This window comes from Octodon degus, unplaced genomic scaffold, assembly GCF_000260255.1.
Source record: "Octodon degus isolate 3935 unplaced genomic scaffold, OctDeg1.0 scaffold00192, whole genome shotgun sequence".
Classification (NCBI taxonomy): domain Eukaryota; kingdom Metazoa; phylum Chordata; class Mammalia; order Rodentia; family Octodontidae; genus Octodon; species Octodon degus.
This window is the reverse complement of record NW_004524768.1, coordinates 503,964-512,137: the sequence shown is the minus strand read 5'-3', so window position 1 is coordinate 512,137 and position 8,174 is coordinate 503,964.

Sequence of the window (8,174 nt, the reverse complement as noted above, 5' to 3'; positions counted from 1 at the left end):
TCCCTCACCCATGAGCCATGAAGGCTTTCAAAGGTAAGTGCAAGTTAATTCATTTTTCTTTACATTTTGTATTTTCTTTATTATTTGGTATTATATTACAGTGTTGTAATTATTTTTATATATGAGTCTTTTGGGTTGAATAAATTGTCATGGAGAAATTTGGTTAGGATTAGGGTTAGTGTTGACATAGTGCTTTGGATCATAAGCACGTCTCTAGAATGAATTTTGCTTGCAAACCAAGGTGTTGGTGGTTTTTGTTTTTTAGACAATGGTCTTTAAATTAACTCTTACCTTCCTGATCAATAGACTTTCTTTAGAGGTACCAGGGTATTTCAGTGAAGAGAAGATTTCCCTTTCAACAAATGAGACTGGAAGAACTGGATATACACAAGCGAGATTCAGACCTTCATATTTTCCACAAGGAAAGCTAACTCGAAATGGACTGTAGCAAAAGCTATAAAACACTGGACTCTTTTAGAATATTTTACTGAGTTTACATACCTATAATATTCAAATAACGGAACTTAACAAAAAAAGGGGATACAGATGAACGTCCATTTTGTATCTGTGTATTCAAAGTGGTTAGGATAGATATATAGTTACATTCTCTTAATGAAGAGAGCGATTTGTTTTAATGGTGTTTGTAAATAGGATATCATGTCCGCATCTTGTACAGCAATTAACCACTAGGAAGAATGTATGCAATGTGTGAATTATTGAAACTGTCCTACCAATTTGATTTGAAACTGTCTCACTGTTATTTGTTTATCAATAAAATTATGGGGGGAAAAAAGCTATAAAACAACAATGAGAATATTTATGACTTTAGGTTAGTCAAAGATTTCCCTATGTGACACCAAAAGCACACTCTATGAAAGGTAAAGTTGATAAGTTGAAAAGCAACATTGAAGGGCTGGCGAACTAGCTCAGTGGACTAAGCACTTGCTTAGGTAAGCGCAGGGGCCAGGGTTCTTTCCCTGGTACTGCATGTCACACTGGCCTTGCCCCCAGGCATGTTGAGCTGGTGATAGAGTCCAGGCATGGTGGCCCACTCCTATAACCCCAGCACTAGGGAGGCAGAAAATAGGGGGATCACTACGAGTCCGAGCTGCATAGTGAGACCCTGAACAAAAGCAAAATCAAACAAAAGAAAAGCTGAAAAGCAACACTGAAAAATAGTGTGTATTATAAGCTATCATTAATAGCCTTAAATAAAAATAAGAATAAGTCACAGATTGGTGGAGGATGCTTGTAAATCATATTGATAAAAGATTTGTATCCAGAGTAGATGAAGATCTTTTCAACAAGAAACAGTTGCTGAGTAAACAATAAGCAAAGAATCTGAATAAGTATTCTCTGAAGAAAATACACAGGAGGCAGTAAACATAAAAAGATGCTGGGTATCTTTTCCCATTAGAGAAAAGAAGACAGACTATGATGATGAGATTCTATTTCCCAGCACAACAAATGTAGGTTAGGATGTGGAGAAACAGATTGCAGCCTCTTTGGCTAAGAGTCTGACAATTTCTTTAAAATATAAATGTAAATTTACCATATGACCCTAGGATCTTAGGAATATACACTTGAGTACTGAAAAAGTCTATAGAAAAATTATAAATTAATATTTATAATCACATTATACATTATATAGATCTTTGTATCCAAATTCATAGCCCCAAAGTAGAAGTAACCCAAATGTCCCTCATTGTGCTATGAATGCTCTTTGGCATGTCCACGCAATGGGGTTGTACTCCGAGATAAAAAGGGATGAGTTGTTGGTACATGTCAGAACATGAAACTAGAAACAAGCCTGATGAGAAATGCCATGTACTAGGATTCCTTTTATATGAAACATCCCTAAGTACATTGGTGGTGGGCTGGGCTGTGAGGGTATGTGAAGAGTGGGTACCATATTCCTTTTGAGGTTGAGGGAAATGTTTAAAATCAAACTGTGTGCAAAGCATGGTGATACACACCTGTCATCCCAGTCCTCAGGAGCTGCGGCAGAAGGATCACTGTGAGTTTGAGGCCAGGCTGTGCTATATAAGGGAGTTCAAGACTGCCTGTACAGTGAGGCCCTGTCTCAAAAAAAAGTGGTGATGGTTGTATAACTATAAATACATTAAAGTTAATAGATTTTTATGGGATCAATGTAAATATACCATAATAGAGGCTGTTCTAAGCTCCTGAATTGTGAATGCTAAGGTACAAAGGTAGGGAAAGTGCTGTGATTCTGTAGCTTAGGGTGGGGCTTTAGAATTTATATTTATAGTGCTGGGCATGGTGGTGCATACCTACAAGTACTCAGGAGGCTGAGGCAGGATCACTATGATTTCAAGGCCAGCTTGGGTTACATAGAGATATAGCCTGAAAGAGAACTGAAACATCTTAGGCTGGTCTGTATAGGAGATTCTCGGGAGAGCTCAGAAGACCAAAAGGCTGATAGAAAGCCTGCCTATAAGACCGACTTGGGAGGTATCTCCTGGGTAAAGCTGCACTGGGTGTTGGCGATGTACCCCAGATGATGTGTCATACGGTTTAGCAAAATGTTTGTCTGCCTTTTGCTCATTTCCAAATATTTTGCCCAAGAGTGAGATAATGGTTAGGGATCTGGCAGAAGAAATTCCAAGGCAGCATAATGTTGGGGCATGGGCATGGCTGTTGTTGGCGGCTTTTAGACAGATTTGTGTTGCAAATCAAGAGCAAAGAGCCCAGCAGTATGATTTCAATGTTGTGAGTGTGGCTAGAAAAAAAGCTCTAGTGAAGTTGTGGACTGCAAAGATAGAACTGAGGAGATCTCCACTGCTGAGAAGAAATGGGAAGATAAACAATGGCCTCAGGGCACCACAAGAAGCAGCAAGTCCCCACCCTGTACAGCCCTCAAAACTGCAGAAGTGAAAGACTCTGCTTTGAGGAGAAGGCCACAGAGCGCCATGATCCAGAATGGCAGCAGCCACACTATGTTCCAGATTGGGGCAGTGGCCACACCAGGTTCCAGAATGGTGGCAGCATAGAGAATTTGTTCCTCAGAATTTGATTCAGAGTGCTCATCAATCAAGGCACTGGGGCCCTATCATTGAAATAAAGGAAAGGCTGGCTGCTTCAGCTGGCAGCAGACCTTGGCATCATCAACATGGCACTAATTTTAGGCACATGCAGAATGCAAGAGTTATGAGGTAAAGAAGGCTTTCACCTAGATTTCAGAAGGCCTGGTGCTAAGGTCCAACCTCAGCTTCCAGGGAACAGCAACCTGAGGAGAGAGGAAAGTGGGAGGTGAAAAAGAAAGACTCAGGGAAACATAGAGGGGTTAGGAGGGAAGAACAGTGTGTCTCTTCAACCCAGAGCAAAATCAGTAGCTGAAGGCTTTCACCTAGATTTTAGAAGGCCTGGTGCCAAGGTCCAACCTCAGCTTCCAGGGAACAGCAACCTGAGGAAAGAGGAAAGTGGGAGGTGAAAAAGAAAGACTCAGAAACATAGAGGGGTTAGGAGGGAAAAAGAGTGTGTCTCTTCAACCCAGAGCAAAATCAGTAGCCTTTACTTATACATGAGTGATTGTATAAGCTTTCTTCATGCAAGTTTGATAGATGTGATTTTTCATCTATAAGTGAAAAAGAGTCTAAATTTTGATAAATGTGACTACACAGTATAAACTGGGAGTAGTCATGGAAATCAACCATTGTTTTTTCTATTCTATTTCTGCTCTACTGAAACTCTCACCTCTCGGGGGTACTTTCTTACTGCCTCAAGATCTTGACTCTAAACCTCCTTGTCATTGTTGAATATTCTGGGCTTAGGCTTGTCCCTTTCTGCAGGATTACAAGATAGGAGGCAAGGAGTCAACTTCTGTAAGAACTTTCTGAACTTAATGAAGCTATGCCCAAACCCTATGTGATTGATTACGTGCTCTCTTTCATGGGAATCATAAGCCTAACAATTCCCAGGGGGGTTGTGGAGACACATCCATATGAAGCTCTGCTTTGCAGAGTCTCCAAACTTGACATGACTTTGTCAGAGGTCAAGTGTTGGATGGCTGTCCACATCTCTCCCTTTTTGATTTTTTTAATTTTGAGACCCCAATTTCTACTTGAGTTTTTCTAAGTCCTTGGAAGAGGAATCTGCAGAGGACTGGAAGAAAGATAATCAACAAAACAATTACAATTCCCACTAAACTGGCACTATATAGAAAGGTTGTAAGGTTATGCATTTGTACAAAATGTTAATTTTTTTTTCAAGCTGAATAATTTCTGAATTTATTTTTTATTTTTAAATGAATATAAAATAGTACAAAAACATTAAAATGGGTACAGAATCTCACTACATAAAATAATAGGAATTTGTCAACAGTTGTATTGCATACTGTTGTTTTCCAAATATTTGGTTAGACTACCAGATATAAGCATGAAACATTGGTTTAAAAAGTTATAAGAAATTTAAAAAAGAAGAAAAAGCTTAAGCATTAACTGTTCTTTTCAGTACACCAGCAAAAGCAGCTGTACAATTATCCAAGCTATATCTTTCCTTTACTTCTTTCTTTCTTTTTTCCTTTTCCTCATCCCAGTTTTTCCTTCCCTTTGAACAGATGCTTTCCCTTTTACAGTATCTGTAGTAACTTTCAGATCTTAGTTACTCTTTCGGGTTCTTACACTGTACAAAATGTTTAATTTGGACAAAACATGAAAGGCTACCTCTGAAGAGGAAAGGAAGGCACTGCCTGAGTGAGAGATGTCCTGTATTTCCTGGTGTAAGGCGGCCAAGTCTAAACTTATATCATTGTTATGCCAAATGTCCATAATGTCTCTGGACACGTTCCCAGGATTGTACTGTGTCATTATTTTATTTTGGAATTACATAGATCCACCTGTGATTAGCAGGACAGCTTAAGAGCAGCCTAACCTTTAAGCTAGTGATTTGATTTTCCATCATGACAACCTTTTTCTTCCAAAGCATTAATTTTGGCCTCCGGCTTCCTGTGAATTTGTTCTTGAGCTACTAAGGCAAGTGTAGGGGGCCAGGGAGACAGCCCGGTAGAATAAGTGCTTGCCTGGCAAGTGCAAAGTCCTAAATTCAATCCCTCGTACTTAAAAAAAAAAAAAAAAAAAAAAACCTTACCAAGGCAAGTGTAATATTTTTTGTTAATAGATCTACATAATTTGCAGTGTGAACTTCTTGTACTAAGGCAGTGGTTGCAGCAGCTATGGCCCCAATAATAGCAATTACCCCTGCAATGAGTGCACCAACAAAGCACTTTTTCCTGGAGGGAGCTTGACTAATCTCTAAATCCTGCAACCCTGGACTATCATTCCAGGGCCCAGACATTTTATCAGGAGTCATAATAAAAGCAGGTTGGTGCAACACTAACACAGTCTCATCTAAATTCATCATAGAAATACAGTTAGTCAGGGTTCAGTTTGAAGACGATATAAAATGTGTTTGATTTTTGATACATTAGTTAAGCATACAATATCTAGTAGTCCAAGGTCGTCATCATGAAGCAATACATAAGGAAACAACACAAGCAGTAACATAAAGGATTTCAGCCTTAGGACTAGAAGGCCTTTTTCGTTTGATAGGTCCTGTAAGCCATAAGCTGCTACAGTTGTGATTGAACATATTGCTTTGGATATCCCTTAGTACACATGCCAGTGGTCCATCTCCCATAGCACCAAAACATCACCTGAGATAAATTTTGTGTAGCTCTTCCAGCAATGAAGGCTAAGTCTCCATGTGGAAGTCCTCTCAAGGTAAGCCCCTTGTCAGCAGGATAAGGTAGGACCAATCTGTGATGATGTCAGAAAAAGTAGAGAGAGCATGATTGATTCCATGCGGAAGTACACACTGAATCCAAACAGGAAATCCTTTGGTCTCATTGATACCAACCTAGTTCTGGTCACTTGGAGGAGGACAGGTCTGACAGTGGGTGGATGGGTCTCAGAAGACCCAGGGAAAGAAAGTCCATGACCAGGTTCAGCACTACTCGTCATATGAAAGACCATGGTCAGCATTCACCTCAATTAGTGGTGCTGGGACAGTCAGTCATGTGCAGCCGCATGAAGAGATCCATGCATCTGGGCTTGGCTGGGCTTCCTCCCATGGTGAAGCTCAGGGGGAAGAAAGCGATCATGCCTTCATAGTGACAAGTAACAAAAATAAAAAGGATATGGCTATTAGAATTTCCACCAAGCAAATCAGGGTGGTTAGTAAAGATTAGAATATCATTCTCTTGGGGCCAGCAGGATAGTTCAGCAGTCTAAAGTGCCTGTTTAGGCAAGCTTAGGCAAGCCTAGGGACCGTGGTTTGATCCCCGCCACTGCATGCTGCACCAGTCTTGCTCCCCAGGTGGGCTGAGTTGGACACAAAATAAATAAATAAAATAAAAGACATTAAAAAGAACATCATTATCTTCCCAGTGTGCAGGTTGTAGAAGAGGTGGATCAGGAATGTAAGCCCAATAGGAGGCTGGATAACACTAGCCTGACAAGTCATTATGGCCATCATAGTCACAAAAGGGCTTGGTGAGTAACAGGGACCCTGTGCTGCAAGAGCATTTGTTCAGCTGCATTAACAAATGGTTTAAGTTGGCCCCAAGTAGGAGGCTTGCTTCTTTTGGTGCTGTGTGCAAGGTGGAATCCCTGCTCCTGCTGAATGCTTAGCTGCTGCATGGGTGGTATTAGTGTCTCCAGAGTTATCTCTGGCCCCTGTGGCTGAGGAATCAGGGCTTCTTCTGGCATCATCGGATTGGTGTGGTCCACAATGATTGATCAGCTCATTAGAATAAGTGCTTGCCTGGCAAGTGCAAGGGCCTGAGTTCAATCCCCGGTTCTGAGGGAAAAAAAAAAAAAAAAAAGCACAATGATGGATCAGATGCTTAGGGATCCAAATGGGAGAATCTGCATCCTGGGGGAAAGTACAAACATAGCCATGTCAAGAGGGGGACGGAACCCTTCCACTGCCCCGTAAGAAATATGGTACTTTATACTTTTTTTTTTTTGTACCAGAGATTAAACTCAGGACCTTTTGCTTGGCAGGCAAGCACTCATTGCACTGAGCTCTCTCTCCAGCCCTCCACTGCCCCGTAAGAGAATCCTTCCATTTAACCATAGGATTGTAGGTGGCCTGTTGTTCCCAATGACACTGAGCTAAAGAGAGACCTGCAGAATCCAAATTTAAAAAATTAAGTGTGAACAATGTTTGATTTAAAAGTGATTGAGGAGAGCTATGGGTACACTCTCCCTCTTTTATTTTTTGTATTTGAGTTTTTAGCATTTGATGTGTTCATTCTATAATGGCTTGCCCCTGAGGGTTATGCGGGATACCTGTAACATGAGAAATAGTGAATTGGGAACAGAAATGCTGAAAGCCTTTCTGTTCTGAAAGTATAAGCTGGAGCATTATCGATCTTGATAATGGAGGGAATGACTAATGTTGAAAAGCAGTGTAGAAAAAGGAAAGAAAAGCAATGTAGCAGATGTTGAATTACATCTTTTATGGCTTCTCCTGTTCTAGCTGTGGCAATCAGGAAGTGAGAATAGGTATCAATACATGCATGCACACATGAAAGACGTCCGAAGGAAGAGGTGGGTGACATCCATGTGCCAATTGTGGTTGGGTTGAAGACCTCAAGGACTGATACCTGTTATTGAAACTGAAAGATGTTGAGGGCAACATGAACAATGGCAGACAGTACTGCGAGCAGTCTCCTGAGTGATTTTAAACTGCTGTCGCAGTGCATGTACACTTTGAGGGTGCAAGGCATGAGAATTAATAGCTAGCTATAAAAGAGATAGCTCTACAAAGGTAGACTGAGTTAAAAAAAAAAAATCTGCTTGTCGATTTCCCTCATAGAGAGGTCTTGGTAAAGGAGAATGTGATCTAATGAAACCTATGAGAAATGGATATGACCCGGCCTAGATTAATTCTTGTAACTTAACTGAGTTAACAATTTTAAGACAGGAGAAGAAGTTGGAAGAGAAGCAGTTTCAATGTGAGGAAACAGGCGAATGACATGTTGTAATTCTGAATAAAGGTTAAAAGGTGATGAAACCAGCCATTGAAAGGCAAAAATGAAAGCTAAAAGCTCTGTCTGCTGAACAGAGGTTTCTGTGGTCCATCTGCAATAGGATTTATCATCAATAGTAGTAATAGCCAAACCACTGGAGGAACCATCAGTAAATACC